The 17,183-nt window shown below is 44.8% G+C and overlaps 1 long non-coding RNA gene across 2 annotated transcripts in view; it reads left to right on the forward strand.

Annotated features, from left to right (window-relative positions):
- The window catches only part of LOC146358397 (uncharacterized), a 47,803-nt gene extending 30,890 nt beyond the window's left edge, over window positions 1-16,913 (forward strand). For both annotated transcript variants that reach the window (XR_014784318.1, XR_014784319.1), the window contains 2 exons: window positions 15,329-15,406; window positions 16,073-16,913. This is a non-coding gene — a long non-coding RNA (uncharacterized LOC146358397). The remainder of the gene's footprint in view (window positions 1-15,328; window positions 15,407-16,072) is intronic.
- The last annotated feature ends 270 nt before the right edge of the window (window positions 16,914-17,183 follow it).

Here is a 17,183-nt window from a genome sequence, read left to right on the forward strand (position 1 = left end):
AAGAGGATGAGGGCAGCACACACAATGTCTTTCCTAATATTTGGATGTCTTGAAGTATCTTTCTTTTCTTTCTGTTTCTTTAAAAGATGAAAATGGCATTCTAAACTCAGAATGTATTGAATGATGAAATCATGCTGAATGGGTTGTGAAAGACAATACAGGCTCCATTTCCCCAAATTCACAAATTGCTGGAGCAACAGGCAGGACCTTCGCCAATCATTATGGGTTACCAAGCTAACGAAAACTTTTAGGGACTGATACTGGAATAAATGCAACTGGGACTGCTTCTAATGTTTGCTGTATTTTTAAATTTACAGTGGGCAAATACATGGAAGCCATTTGTTGAAGCGTGTTCTGCTGGCACAGAGCTACAGCACAACCCTATATGTGTCTACTCAGAAGCAATCCCATTGAATTCAATGGGGTTGTTTCCTAGGTAAGGATTGTACCCTTACACAGACAGGGAGAATACAATGTCATGAAATGCAAGGCTGTCATGATGTCGTATTTACCATCCATCCCTCCCCCATGCAACCAAAAGGATAGTAAAATTGCCAGGGAGAATACTTCTTAATTTTTTTTGTAGCATAGTTTACACAATGGTTGATCCAATAATACTTGCAGAATGCTTTTATAAGGAAAGAATGCACCAAGATATCATAGTTCCTCTGTCTTGATGACCACCACCATCAAGATGGGGCAACTGTATGGTAGCTAGAGTTTTCTAGTCTGAAACTGTACATCATGGCATGCATACGTTATAACCTTTTGTTCTACATTTTCTACTTCCTTGTAGAAATTGCTGGAATAATTTATGATGTTATAGTGATGTCAATATATTTTGTCAGACTTCAGATTTCCAGTTCTCTGAGCAATCCTAGTGGGAAAAAAGCTTGTATCTGTCTAAAGGAATGCTAAGTGCATTCTGTGAGCTCACAAGTTAAGACTAGTTTGGTTGGAGGACTTTGGGTGTTTCCATATGGAGGGCTCCTAGCGCTAACACTCAAAGGCATTGTGCAGCTATTCTGTCTTTTCTTATTTTTATTTTTTCTGGTAAGAAAAAAAGACAAAAGAAGTGGTGGGAAAACATGGGCGGGCTTTGAACTGAAAACACCATCGTCTAGACTGGGGTGGGCAGAAGGTAGCTTGCCAGATGTTTTGGACTTCAAATCTCAGAAGCCACTACCAGCATGGTGAATGGTCAGGAATGCTGGGAGTTGAAGTCTCACACATCTGGAGATTAACTTTCTGCCTACCCCTCATCTAGACCCCCTCCCCTAAAATTATGTGACTGAAGCAGTGCAATTGCAGAATAAAAGCTTTGTCTGGAAGCACCTTTAGTTTCAAATCACCATGATGAGGATATCTGACTGGCTGCCCTAAGATACCAAATCTCTTCATTTCTCCCTTCTGTTCACTGCTTAAAATAAATGCCCATGGTTGAACAATAAGGGCTGTGGTGGCAGAAGGGAAAGGGAAAATGCAACATTTTCCCCAACAACTTTTACGATGCCTTTGCAACCAAAAGTATAAATACAGTGTTGCTGGTAGAGGCAGAATCGAGCTCCTGTGCCTTGTTAAACCAAGTTGCAAGCATATTTCCTGCTTCAGGCCCCTTTGCACAACAATCCCTGTGCCGCCTGCTCCTGCTGTCTTTTGAATTTGGGGCTAAGAGGGGGACATATAAATAAGAAACAGGGCTTCAGTAATACTTTGTAGTTAGAAAGTGCTTTTTGTTGGCCGTGAAAGTGCTCTTCAAAGATGTGTCTTGACAACTGTTATTACCAATAGTTTTACAGCACTGGGAGGCCGTGATCCTAAGCGCATGTGCCTGGATGTTATTTCCATGCAATAATGAGACTTACCTTCGAGTACATGTATTTGGGATTGCGGTTCCAGGTCTTGTTTTGCTTATGGCAATACTGAGTTGAGTTAGTGTGGTGTGGGAGATGGCGAGTCGGACTGAGAGCCAAGCTACTTGGAGGGTTCATATCTCCTTTCAGCTTACCTTGAATAGAATCATAGAATAGCAGGGTTGGAAGGGGCCCACAAGGCCATCGAGTCCAGCCCCTGCTCCATGCAGGAATCCAGGTCAGAGCATCCCTGACAGATGGCTGTCCAGCCTCGTCTTGAACGCCTCCAGTGTGGGAGAGCCCACTACCTCCCTAGGTAAGAATAAGTTGCTATCCTTTCAGTCTCAGCTCTCAGTCTGTAAAGTAGGCATATCCACCTTCCATTTTAGTGTTGTGGGATAATCACAATCGGGGGCCTGTCTTCATGGGTGATTTGCTGCAGATTGGGACCATTTGGAGGTCCTTTGTGGCACATGATGTCGTCGCCAGTGTGGAGCCACCCGGGAGTTTATGTGTGGGGAAGCCACATTTTTGCAGAGTACTTTTACTCCGTTGTTTTTCTTTAATTTGGCTCCCCTGAGCTTCAGCTGCTGTGTGCCCATCCCTCCGCTTTAAATTCGGTGTGATCAGGCATTCCTAGGGGTGTGTCTTTCACCTGGCTGTGACTTCGGTAACCTAGGTAACTAGAGTAACTAGCCTGCTTTTCCAACTCATCAAAACACTACAGCGCTCTTTCATGCCTTCAGAATTGTGCTGTACTTCCTTTTCGCCAGTGGGAGTAACTAGCCTCCATTTCCCAGCCCAGCCCCCTTGACAGCCTTCTCTGATGCTTGTGTTACTATGCTGCTTCTCTACATGGAGGGAAAGGGCTGGCTGGATTTGCCTCCCTCTGCTTGCACTGCTGCCGCCTCTGCCTCTAATGGCTGCCTCCTCTCCTCCCTCTCTGCATTCTTTCATTTTCAGTGTATCACGGTATTGATACAGTGAAATACCAGGGCTGCAGGCTCCCGTTCCTGGCCGCCACCTCTTGCTAGATAGCTAGTATTTGAAACAGGGTGGCTCTGATTTTCTCAATGGGAAAGAGACACTACAGATTCTGAGCGAGAGGAAAGCAGGCAACAGAAGCTGCAGACTGAGAATGTGTGAAGCAGCTTTATTTATTTATTTATTTATTTATAGAATTTCTTAGCCACCTTTCAGGGCAGAAGCCCTCCCAAGGTGGCTCACAGAAATAAAATACATAACAACAGTTAAAATATTCAAAGTGATAAAGCATAAACACAATAAAATAGTTATACAAGCAACAATAAAAGCTGACAATCAAACCACCATCAACAGCTACAACAGCAATCAGATCAAGAGAAGACCGTGGTAAAATAATATGTTTTCAAGGCCTTCTTAAAAGTCTGCAATGACAGAGCATGGCAGGCCTCTGATGGCAACTTGTTCCAAAGGTGTGGCACCACTACCTAGTAGGCCCCCTCACATGTGGTCATCCACCTAATTGCTCTCATGGGTAGGCAGGTAAGAAGGGCCTCTCTTTCTGATCTTAAAGTGTGGGCAGGCTGATATGGGTGAAGGCGGTCCTTCAAGTAAATTGGTCCCAAATCATTTGAGGCTTTAAAGGTCAAAACCAGCACTTTAAATTGGGCTCAGAAACACACTGGTAACCAGGGCAGCTGGTGCAGTATAGGCGTTATGTGATCAAATCGCCTCGCCCCCACCAATAGTCAGGCAGCTGCATTCTCCAGCACAAGCTGGAGTTTCTGAACTGTCTTCAAAGGCAGCCCCATGTATAGCACATTACAGTAGTCCAGCCTAGTCGTGATTAGTGTGTGGATAACTGAGGCAAGATCCGCCCTCTCCCGATAGGGCCAACTGGTGCACCAGCCTAAGCTGGTAAAATGCACTCCTGGACACTGCAGCCACCTGGGCTTCCCCAGTTAGCTCAGAGTCCAGGAGGACTCCCAGTCTGTGCACTTGGTCTTTCAGGGGGAGTGCAACCCCATCTAAGACCAGTTGTAAACCTCCATCTGAAGTTGTTGGTTTCCCAACCCACAGTACCTCCATCTTGTCTGTATTAAATTTCAGCTTGTTCACCCTCATCCATCCCAAAACAGCCTCCAGACACTGGTTCAAGAGTTCCATAGCCTTCCTGGGATGTGCAGATGGAAACGAGAGGTAGATTGCTGTATTTACCCCCTGGAAGTGCGCAACTGGGGTTCTATGACTGGACAGCACAGGCTGCAGTCTGTCAATGGGTGAAGCAGCTAGATCCTTGTATTTACTCCCTGGAAAAGGAGGAAGGGGGTGGGAGCTCTAACTCCCTGACCGTTGGCTGGAATGGAGCAAAATTGCATTGCTGGGGTGCTCTCATGGGGAGCCTGCAGATGTTGTCGGGGATAATAATGTGGTAGCTGGGAGCGGGGGAACCTGGAGACAGGCAGGAAACAAGCCTCTCTCATTGGTTGAGCAGGACCTGCTGGGCTAATGACGTTCAGTTATACTCCCCTCCCAGTCCAGAAGTGTGATGCTTTCAATCACTGTGTGACTTGTAGAGGTGTACGATATCCCCTTACCTGGGCTCCGCAGGGCTCCATGGGGGGGGGAGAGGTCCCTCCTCCCCCGGAATCCTCACCGGCCGGCTCCAAAGTGCCAGCAATATGGCCACCATGCCGTATCGCTGATTGAAGGGAGGGAAGTGACTGTGGATGCAAATGGCGTCCGGGACGCCATTTGCAGCTATAAAGGCCTTAGTTTAAGGTAAATGCAGCCGTAAATGTGTCCGTGCTTTTACTTAACGCGATAGGCTACACAAATATCTGTGTAGCCTATCACGTAAAAGCAGGGACGTCCCTGCTTTTATGCGATAGGCTACACAAATATTTGTGTAGCCTATCGCGTCAAGTAAAAGCATGGACGCAAATGGCGTCCAGGATGCCATTTGCGGCCGTAGGCCTTAGTTTAAGGTAAATGCAGCCATTTACGGCTACATTTACCTTAAACTAAGGCCTTTACGGCCACAAATGGCATCCCGGATGCCATTTGCGGCCGCAGTTAATCAGCTCAGCCAGCAATATGGCAATGGCGGCTGTATCGCTGGTGCTCCGGAGCCGGCCGGCAGGGAGGATCCAGCCTGTGAGGATTTCTTCAGGAGGCGGAGGTAAGTCTTCTGATCCTCCACGGACTCCAGGGGGCCAGATTCTTTTGAATCCAGCCTCACTGGGGTCCATGGAGGATTTCTCCCCCATCCCTAGTGACTTGCGAAAAGCAGATTTTAAAGGTATGGTACACTCGGCTTTTCTTGCTTTCTGTGTCCCTGACAGACGAAAACGGATTCTATGAAAATCCATATAATCATCCAATGTGCTTCTCATTCTGTTGTTGGGAAGATTCCCCCACCCCCACCCCTGATGATAGAACAGTGCCCTATTTAAAGTGTTTATCTTATTTATGAATACAATCTCTCTGGGTATGGACAATCAAGGATGCAAATGGGCTTTTAGGACAGGGAAGGAAAGAATGGTAGAGATCCCCTGTCATTATGTGGTGTCAAGTGAATCACTCACTTCACTTCCAGACCTCAGGAAGCTAGAGATAAACACACATGCTCTTTTGTCAAGCAATTAGGGGATGTCCATGCACTAGCCATGGGCATGCTGGGAGAAGGGAAAACCTTCTCTCTTTACATCAGGGGTGGGCAACATGCAGCTCTCCAGATTTTATGGCCTACAACTCCCATCGGGCCTAGGTAGCATTGCCGTTGTTGAAAGATCATGGGAATTGTAGACGAAAACATCTGGAGAGCCACCCTGGGTGACGTGTTGCAGCCTTTGGCCCACCCCTCACTGGATGTTGCCCCTGAGAGCTTCTTTGAAATGGAATTTGGCCCTTGGGCTGACAGGGGTTCAACAACCCTGGTGTATAGGAAGCATTTTGAACATTTAAAATATCCTAAATGTCATTATGATGTTTTGACTAGTGCTGTGCTGAAAATTTCTCCCCCATTTTTTTGGACCATTCTCATTCAATTTGATAGAAAAGAAATTGCTTTCAAAAAGAAATTCAAAGAACATTTTGGAGAAATTCTCATGGGCTGGGGTTGGGTTTCCTGTGCTTACTTTACTTAGGAAGTGCCCAAGGAATATGCGTGAGTGTCTTCTTGTCCTTCATTGTACAATCACCTCTCCAGCAGCCTGTAGCCTCCTTGGACACTTCAATTAAAGCTCATGGGAAGACATTGTGAGGTGATTCCTCCCAGATCAGGAAGTTCAGGCAGCCTGGGAGACTGCACAGCAATGGAGTGATGTGTAATAGAAAGATAAAATACACACACAGCAACCGTGGCTGCCTTGCAGTGATTAGGCAAGCTCAAAAACACCACAGAAATAAGTTATACAACACTCTGAGACTGAGGCAGAATGATGGAAGCCTCTTTCATGGGGAAGAAAACGTTCAGGAAATTGGAAGACATATTTTGGAACAGCACTAGTTCCACCTAATCCCTGGAACTTGACACAACACTGCCCCCCCACACACACACCTGCATTGTGGTGGATGCAAAATGAGGGCCAGGCTGCCAACACAGGGGATGCTGTTGCCATTTGCAAAAAACAAAACCCTTATGAAAAAAGAAAGCTGTGCTACAACCCCTGCCAATGGAGAGCCTTACCTCTGAGAAACTGTTGGATAATTCTTCCTTCCCATGGAGAAATCCAGTGAAATTGTCACTCCAGTTCTCTGCCCACAAATAGGTTTGAGAATTTTGAAAGGCCATTTGTGCTCAAAGGCAGATCACATGGGTCTTTCCCAGGGGATTGTCACTCAAGCCATTTCGTGCAAGGAGACAGACTGTGCACCATAACGTCTACTATTTCCCCCATCTTGGTGGCATGGCAAAAGTGGTGCAGTGCAAGGGCAGTAGGGCTGTGTGTGTGTGTGTGTGTGTGGGGGGTGTTTGCAGGTGGCTGCCTTACAAGGGGGAGAAGGAAAGGAGGAGAAAGGAAGGTGCCCTGTAACAGGTACAGGTGCACCTGTTAGAGAGGCAGGAAGCATTCAGCTTCTCCCACTGCCTGGCCCTGGCTCAAACTCAGTAGCTATTGGGAGAGATCACCGTGAGCGTCTCTACACCAGCCTAAAATGCTGCATTTAAAATGAGGCTTTCTGCTTCTGTTTTAAATGCAGGATCACGATGGACTCCCTTTACACGCACTTCCTCCCCTGCTCCTTTCCCCCCTTATCTGAGCCTTCCATATGTTTCATTATGCAGCTGCTAGGTGGTGCTGTGGTCCAGCTCCTCTTATTGCAATGGGTCCCTCTTTTCACAGAGGGACCTCAGGCGCAGTACTTTGATAGCTCATTATCTTGGATCTTTTAAAAAAAATGGAATAAAGGTCATTTAGTGCAGGAGACACCCTGGAGGTTGACAACATCATCAAAAGGGCCCGCAAACTTCCGTGAGTAACCAATCTCAATAGCAGGATAAAAGCTCTGTGGAAAGAAGCCTGTGGAAAATGTCTCCTTTGGCTGAAGTGGCTCCTTCCTTTGGCTCCTTTGGTCAGCCTTCCCCTATCTGGTGCCCTCCAGATGTGTTGGACTGCAACTCCCATAATTCTCTGCCACCATGGGAATTGCAGCCCAGTACATCTGGAGGGCACCAGGTTATGGAAGGCTGATCTAGGAAAGGGTAGACTCCAGACTTTAAAGCTTTAGGCGGTGTTCCGCAATGCTATACAACCTCTGTGCTTGCTGAGTGATGATGCAGGGGGTAGCCTAGGGTGTGAAGCATTTTTAGGTCTCATAGTCTGACTTTCCCTACTAACTTGTCTCCCTAAAAGGTACAAGGGACTATCAGTTGCCCCCCACTTCCAATTATGGTACGTAAATCAAAGGGGAAATCTGTACTGAGTCGTAGCTCAGCAGCAACAACTAGTGGCAACTTGCAACTCTGTCTTCCTTCTCCCTGGTGGAGGACGACACTATCCTCCCTCTCTGGCACGGATGTTTAAAGTGGAGGCATGCAGTGGAGATAGTCCGGTACTCCAGAAGCGCAGTGCTATGGCAGCTGCACACACTCTCTATTGGCCTTAGAGGGTCAGGGAAAAGAGCACCCAAGCCCTTGAGGATTGAGAGAGAGAAGCTGCTCGGCCACCGTAGTGCTGCACTGCCATCTCCCATCCCAGCTGTCTTTGATTGCATGGCAGAGACGGAAGAGTGTTGTCACTGGATGAGTCTGACAGGTGATTGGAGTGGAATGGAGGGTGGGGGAAGAAGAAATACCTTTGGGCAAGGGAATAGAGCTGGGAGTCTGAGCAGCCATGGAAGGCCGCTGTAAAAAACCCCAACCATTGCTCACAGCTTGGTGAGTTTGCTTACTGGGGGTCCCAGGAGATGTGGAGAACGCTGGCACAGAACTACTCAGGAAAACATGTAGACAAAAAAGTGTTGTCAAGTGACTAAGTGGGGAAGGCAAGTGTTCATCTTTGGACACCACTTCTTACATGATCTCTCAACACTGCCAGGAAGTCTGTGGCAAATCAAAACGGTCTGACTCAAATTCCCCTCATGCACAAGAAAGATCCTTCTCTTCCTCCTATTGTGCGGTTTGGGGGTGTGTGTGTGTGTGTGTGTGTGGGCAGTGACTTGAGGAATACTTGGAATAATTTCTCCAGTCTCATTCCTGGGCACTGGTGTAGCCTGCCTTTAATATCTTCTGTGACATTCACTACGCTCCCACTGGTTTTACAAGCCTTGGGAGCTTATGTAAAAACACTGCTCTTAATTGTCAGGTGAGTTATCTCTCCCAGCTCCACTGTGCATTGCTGACTTTATTACCTGTCAAGTCCTTGGTGATGGGAGGCAAACTAAACACACACTGAAGAAATACGCGTCAGCAATAAATGTGTTTTTCATAGTGACTGGTTTAAGTTTCAAAGGTGGGAGTCTCTGTTACCTATTCTAGAATGCCTCACTTCACCACAGGTATTTCAGGTAGATTAATGTCTCACTCTACAGTGCAAAGTCAGTGATGCAGGGATGTTACCTTGGATGCCACAGGTACAAGGTACAAACTTCTAACCTTAAAAGTCTCTTGTTTTTCCTTTCGTCTTTGCATGAGAGTTTAGATGGTTGGTAAAATTTAAACAATCTTAGCCCATCCACCAGTGTTCCTAGAGCAAGTGCAGCACCTTTGTTTTCTGGCAGACTTCAGTCTTGTGGGATCTACTTTGTTCTTTATTAGAACTCCGAGAACCACCAACTGGAGCCTGGTACAAAAGACATATGCTAAAGGTGCAATCCTATGCACGTTTAGCTGGCGGGGCAATGCTGGGAGTTGTAGGACCTTTCTCTGCCTAAACATGCATAGGATTGCACCCTAAAGGTACAATCTGATGCATGTTTAGACAGAAAAAAGTCCTACAACTCCCATTAACCCCCAGCCAGCCATGCTGGGAATTGTATGACCTTTTTCTGTCTAAATATGCATAGGATTGCACCCTTAGAATTAAAGCATTTGGAGCCCAGGAATGTGTTCTGCATATCATAACTGAACTGAGCTCATAGTCCTTCCATACAAAAATCCACTGTTGGCTACCCACAGCTTTCTTCATTTCAGCAATATAATCAGGGGGGGGGGGATCATTTCGCTGCTGCTATTGTTCAATAATTGAGCATCAGAAATCCTTGCTAATCTTCTGCAAATCACCCAGAGCTCTACCAGTAGAGCCAGATCTACCTTCTGCCCACTCCTGCTTTAAAGATTTCTTCTTGCTATATGAATCTCCTTGGACACTTCAATCCATCAGTGGGGCCCAGAATGTTTTCCTTGGGTAAAGCAAGGTTTGTAGGACCTTTTCATTGTCACATCCCGTTTGTGGAGTGCTGCCCCATTGAAACCCACTCTGGCCGCTATCTTGCATTTTGTCTTCATCTTGCCTCTAGGGATTGAAGTGTTTTGCTTCTGCAGTTTCGTGTATGTTTTGGACTATGAATCACCATCATCATCTTGTGATTGTGTAATTGCCTACATTGTATGGATTCAAATTGTCTGGAAAGGGGGACAGAAATGTATTAAATGAATCAAGAGCAACAACATCACAGACATGATAGTGTTGATATTATTGATAGGACTTTTATTCAGAGCTTTTCTGACACTGAACTTGAGTAATTACAAAAAGGCTTACGCTGATGAGAAAGTGCAGCTACACAAAGCACAAAAGTAAAGAGATGGATGTGATGGAACATTTAGGGCACAATCCTATGTATGTTTAGACAGAGAAAAGGCCTACAACTCCCAGCATTCCCCAGCCAGCAAGAGTTGCAGGCTTTTTCTCTGTCTAAACGTGCTTAGGATTACACCCTTAAAGCCAAAGCTCTAGCCATTCTTAGGCACTGTAATTCAAGTGATTGCTTGTGCCCTACAGGTACAATTGATCAATCATATATCTTAACTTCATATCTCTCTCAATTATAGGCACTAGTAATTGTAATAATTGAGGACAGATGGGGCCAAATCCCAACAAGTTCTTCAAATACGCATAATAGCAGGTGGGTTCATATGAACTGCTTTATGCAATGAAAGCATGAATGATGGGGTTGGGAGGGGGTGGTGTCATTCCAGCTAGCAACACCCCTTGACACATGTTGGTCATGCCCCCCTACACACATCATGACATATGCACATGGGGCTTTTCCATGCGCAGAGGAACCCAGAGCCCTGTAGCTTGGACATCAGAAGTTACAAACTGTTTTAAGAGACAACAGACTCTATCCAGACCTCAATCTTTGTAATAAAGGCTATATTTTTATTTAGACAGGCAGACCATCTTATGGCAAGGCTCTAGGTGGAAAATGCCATTGTACAAACACATATATAAAAGACAGTTCTTTGATCCAAAGACTCACAATCTACACCTGATTGAGAAAAGAAGGGGACAAAGGAATGGGAACACAATGAAAACAGGACAATATAAATACAAACCTATTACCCTAAGTTTTCGACTCCCTCCCCCCACTCCAGGTCCCTGTGCCCACACATGATCTTACAGCTTGCATTCTTCTAAATGCATTCCCCACTCATTCACTTGGGATACAGACCCTGTTCTCCCATAATATAATGATTGCCCACACCAAAAACATCAAACAATTCAAGCCATTTGTAACATAGGGCATTGGTTTGTTTGTTATTTTAAAAGGAAATGGTATAAATAAATAATAAAACCCAACAACCTGTACAATGGCCTTTGGAATTGCCCCCCACCCAATATTTTCACTGTATGCTGATCAGAAATGGAGGTCAACCCTAGCCATACATTTTCACTTCATGCCTATCAGGCAGCTGTGGTGCATACGGCACAGTCCCTTTGAGTCAAATAAGTTGCACTTAGATAAGGAGGACCAGAATTTAACCCACTGAAGCTGCTGCAGGTGGAAATGAGATATATCCAACATGACTGGGGAATCAGGTTAGTGATGTGAAAGGAGTGCTAAAGTCAGGGCTGGCTGTAGCATTAAGCAGGCAGCTGCCTCAGGCAGCAGTTGCTGAGGGGTAGGGAGCAATGGCAAGGTGATGGATGGAGGACACTGCTGTGTATGTCATGCAGCCCACTCTGTACCCCCTAAGTTACTGTGCTGCCGTCAGGTGTACTGGAGGACACTGATCTGCAGTGCTGAAGAGTCAATGGCCAGGCCAGTTGGCTTCTGTACCTAGAACAAGGAGAGGCACCATCTTGTCTTTTGCCTCAGGCAGCAAAATATCTTGGGCTGGCCCTGCTAAAAGTGCAGATAGGTAAGTAAAATATGCTTTACAGGCAAAACTGCATTGCATTTCATGCACAGACTCAGACCATATGTATTTCAACAGAGCACCGAAAGGGTTTGCAGATTATCTAAAGGACGGTCTCCTCCAGTATGTACCTACTTGGACCCTTAGGTCATCTTCGGGGCCTTCTTCCAGGTGCCCCCACCAAAGGCAGTTGGGCACATGGCTACAAGAAAGGTGCCCCACTTATGGAATGAACTCCCCAACGACGTTTGCCTGGCACCTACATTGTTCTCCTTTCAGTGCCAGGCAAAGACCTTTCTTTTCTCCCAGGCATTTTAGAGTTTAGGTGTTTTAGATTTTATGGCAGACTTTACATATTTTATGTTTATTCCTATGCCGTTTGTTGTTTTGCATTGTATTTTGTACTTATAGCTTTTGTGGTTTTACAATACAGTTTATTCTTTTAGTTTTTATAATCTACCCAGAGAACATCTGCTATTGGGCAGATTAAAAATATAATAAACAGACAAATAAATAATAACTTCCAAACATGCCCAGATGACATCTTTGCACAATGAGCAGCTTCACAACCGTGGTGCTGAGTTGTTCTTCATAGTCTCTCTCTCTCTCTCTCTCTCTCCCTCCCTCTCAACTTTGTTAGTGTAGATCAATGGCCCAACTTTCATTTGTGATACAGTGTCAAAAAAGGGGACGCTGGCAGTCCTGCTGATCAGGCAAGTTGCAGATCCTATAGAGCGAAACCAAAGTGAGAAGTGAAACCTATTTCTAAAGAAAATCAGCTTTCCACATTTGTTGTGTTTTTGTATCTGTCTTCATTGGAAACTGCTAGAGATGCAGTTTGGTTCCTACCAAGCAGCTGTGAGATGGCACTATGGAAAGGACTATTTACTTAGTCATATACATAGCCCTCAGTACATCTAGGGTGAGCACAATGCATTGTCTTGGTTGGAATCCACCCTTAATGTATTCAATCAATCAATCAATCAATCATTTCTCAACCAATTTATATACTTGTTTATTAAAGGGAACAAACTGGAAACATTTCATGATATATGTAACTCCTTTTCTGGAGCATTTTTAGGAAGGTGTAGTAGGCTAGAGAGCATCACTGATGCAATGAATATGGACTTGAGCACGCTCCGGGAGAGAGCGCAGGACAGGAAGGCCTGGCGTGCTATGGTCCATGGGGTCACGAAGAGTCGGACATGACTGAGTGACTGAACAACAAAGTAGGCTAGAGTGATTTTAATTAGGTTGTGATCATTTTGCCTACTTTAACTGGGTCGTGATCATTTGGTCCCTCTGGCCCCTATGTCTCCCTTCCTTTTTCCTATCTTGCTTTTGTTGACATGATGTTTTGTTCATGTTAGTAGTTCCCTCTTAAACTGAATTTGGACCTGGAGAAAAAGCAGGACAGAGAGTGCATACAGGGCCGGCATCAAGGGTAGGCATGGTGGGGCATCTACCAAGGGCCCACACCCCAACAGGGTCCCACTGACAAGAGCTCCTTGCATTTGCTCCTCCTCTTCACCATTGCAACCTGCTTGTTCACCTGCTTCTCGCCCTGGCCCAGACAACGGTGGTGGTGAGAAGGTGGAGCAGTAGGTGACACAGCCTGTCGAGCAAGCAAGTGGTAGCAATGATGAGAAAAAGGATGAAGAGCGAGAGCACCTGGTGACAATGGGTGGGAAGGTGGACTCACTGAGGGAGGGGGCCCATTGAGGTTGCCTTGCCCAAGGGCCCTCAGAAACCTGGAGCCTGCATGCTGTGTATGGGACTTATTATTTGCATCTCAGGTGGCTCTTTCGTATTCTTGAATTGCAACCCAATAAATGAAATAAGAAGTTAATTTAAAAAGAGACAAAACTTAGTTGTGAGGTGAGCAATAGTTATATGATTTTTAAAGGAGCAGAAAAAGGAACCACATTCTTGAAATGTAAAAGATTTACATTGTTCAATACATTTATGAGTAAACTATTAGTAGATAGTTTGTCTACTGTATATTAAGCTCTAGCAGTTTCATCTGTGCCTTTCTAGAACCAATTAACTTGCCGAACTGGCAGGGTTCATGTTCCATGTTACCTGGTGGCAGCTTTGGATTGGATCAGAGCTATCAAATTCTCCTTGTAAGAGCTAGATAGGTCATGAGTAATCTGCTGTTTTGCAAACTGTAGCAAGTTCAGTAGTCACATGAGTGGTTTTAATAGGTTTAAAATAGCTGTTGCAAGTTTAGGGAAGCTTGGCAAACTAACACATTGAGCCTGTATTTTATGCACACTTACCTGGTAGTAAGCCCCATTGAACATACTGGGACTTACTGAGTACATAAATATGCTTAGGACTGCAACCTAAGGAAAAGAGTCCAGCACTTGTTGCCTTGTTCACACAAATTAATTATCCTTATTAGCTCCCAAATTCCTAAAAACTGGGCCCATAAAACTGGGGCAGGCAAACCATGCAAAGCACAACAAATAACACCACATGGAATTTTGCCATTTGCTTCAGCGGACTGGATTCCACCTTGCGGGGATCAGTGTGGATCAAACATTGCTTTTATTGTTTGTATGTAGCATGTACTCTTCGACTGCATAATACAGCATGGCACTTACGAAGATTTTTAAAAAGAAGAATACATCACGTTAAATCTTCAAAACATGCTTTCTTTCTGTTCATAGAATCTCCTATTCACAATGGTAGTGAAAGGGGCATATTGTCTCTAGTACATTTTGTTACACTGCTCCTTTCCCTCATGTGGCCAATCCCTTTCCAGCTAGTGTTTCCCTTAATTTCTGATGTATAGTTTGGCTGGTACCTCTTTTCTCCATTACTTTTCCTTCCCAACGCCCTGATTCTGCTAATCAAATATAGAGTTCACTGTGATCTGATTCTCACAACCATGTTGACATGATGGTGATGTGGCAGATGCCTTGACCTCTTCTTTGGCTTAAGAATGCTCCTAATTCATGCCAATAGTGTGCCTTAGGATCTTTCTGGCAAACCATTCTCTCTCGGCCTCTGTTCTTCATCTACAAAGAAGCACTGCATGGTGCAATGTTGTAGGGAAAGTGAAGGACATATAAGGCTTGCAGATATAGTGTGCTCAGTCCCTCACAAGCCTTGCTTGGGTGATTGGGAGCTAGTTGTTATATCAGGGTGCAGTTCAGCTAGAACCTACTGATAATTTAATGAGGAGGTAAACCCATGAAAATGTTGCTACCCATCTTGGCTCTGTCCGTGGGCGATTTGAGGCCCTGCAGATGTTTGGGCCTGAAACTCCAGTGATCTCTCACCATTGGCTATGCTTGCTGGGGATGATAGGAATTGTAGACCAAAACATCTGCAGGGTCACATCACCCCTGGTCTAAAGATAGGGGGTTGGATCCAAAGATGCCCTTCCATTCATGAAATGAGTCCTTCTGTGAACTTCCAGTGGATGCTACCATGAATGGTAGAGGGGGAGGTGATCTTTACTGGGCCCCCTCCCCTGCAGCCCCCAGCCCCAAAGGTGCTCAAGAGGATCTCCCAAACCTTCAAAGCAATGTTTAGGGGTGGGAACAAGGGAAGGGGGATTTGGTGAAAATATGACAAAGATATTCCATGCAGGGATGCAACATCATCATGCCCATGTTGATATGCCTCTGCTCCAGTCCACACATGCATTTATCATTCAGCATGATTTGTCTTTCTGTAGATATTCTCCAGTTCATGGAAGGTAGCTGGATATGTGAGCTGACTCCACTGACAAGGATTGTGTTTCAAGAAATATCAGGTGACATAAATGTGCTATCTGCAGTCTATGATCTGTGATGCATGCAAATCATGATGATGTTGCAGTCATCGAGCAATGAGCATGAATGTGTAAACCAGTCTAGGACAAATACTGCAAACTATAATCCAAGTTCAAGGGTTGGGGAAATACAGCCATTTACTCTTTATTATTTGTCTTGTTTTATTTATTTTGAAAATTCTTGGGCAGTGCAGATACAGAACATGTATCCATCCTGATGCGCTTTTAGAAGGCAGATTTGGAACAGTGCCCTCCAGATGTTTTGAACTTCAGTTCCCATTAGCCCCTGCCAGCATGGCTAGTGGTCAAGAAGGCTGTGAGTTGTAGTCCAAAACATCTGGAGGGCATCAGGTCGAGGAAAGCCGCACCATGGAATCCTGTGCCAACAAATGACCGCAAACTCCTGTTCATGTGTGAACCACCTTTGTGAATGCCATATGTGTGATTTTCTTTCCTACAAACTTGCAGTACTAGAAAGACAGCAATAAATTAATAGGCCAGGTTTCAGCTTGAAATTCCCTTCGTCTCTTGGGGGGTTTAAAATTTAATCCTTGCCTTCACTCTTGCACATCTTTTGTGTTGTAATTTAAGTGATGATTTTTTTTAATATGGTGCAATGTGTTCTTTGCTTCTGTGCTTGTTTGCCAGCCCTTGCATCCTATCTATGTGATGGAAAGAAACCTCCCATCTCTGAATGCCTCTACAGCAGCAGCAACCAGCCTGAAAGGTAGTTTTCCAACTTCGTTTGGCTATTGAAGAGCTTGTAAACAAATTCATAAATTTGTCATGCTGATTATAGTGTTGGCAAACACAATGGCTGATCATGTTATAAATGTTTATCAACACCCGCACTCACCCACCTGCTAAGAGGTGCTACGCTTTAATGAAATTGTTTGACTATCAAGGCTGGTTGCTAAGATACAATGTTCTCGTTACTAGGGATGTGATGCTTACAGATTTCTGTTATCAAATAATGATTAGAGATGCGCTAACCTCAAGGTGTTCCGTGCAGCGAAAGGTTTGCTGAGCCTCAAATTAGTAAACTGTCTGCCTGAGCAGACACTTACAGAAAGAGCGCACGAGCATCAAAGTTGCAGGGCTGACATTTTAAAAGGAGACAATATCGGTCAGAGGAAGCATCCTCTGCATATGATGAAAGACAATCTGTGGAAATGTTTACATGATCAGTTGCCAAGCACAATGTCTTTATGATATATTTCCAACTTAGGATATTCTCAAGTCCCTGCATCAAATAATTGCATTTGCTTTCTATTGCATTAAAAGCTCCCGCACATCCACTCCGATCCCCCTGCGTTTTGCGAGTATCAGGTCCCCATTTGGCTGCAGGAAATAAGATGAAGGGGATGAAGCCAAATTAGCAGGAGAAAACATATATTTTAATATGTATAGGCACGCAGATGTCAGGTTCCTAGATAATACAGGTTCAGGGTCAGGACCGTCATTGTTGTAAAACCAGTTTAGTATTACGAAAGAGAAAAAAAAAAAAACAGCTATTGAAAGCATTTTCCCTTCTACCTTTGGGTCACACCAATTTGCTTGTAGACGTCTTCAGAAGGTAGCATAAATATTACACCTCATTTTATAATCGCTTAACAAGTGAGTTTCAGTCTGCTTAATCAGCAGACAAGATAATGAATAGCACAGTATTGCTGCACACAAGGATTGTGTTCACACTGCCAAAGGAGTAAGTAATCTTAAGTGTAATTGTTGAGCTCATTATTGAATTAAGGGTTCAAGC

Source organism: Heloderma suspectum, chromosome 1, assembly GCF_057233095.1.
Source record: "Heloderma suspectum isolate Gila_16-S chromosome 1, 16-S_ref, whole genome shotgun sequence".
Classification (NCBI taxonomy): domain Eukaryota; kingdom Metazoa; phylum Chordata; class Lepidosauria; order Squamata; family Helodermatidae; genus Heloderma; species Heloderma suspectum.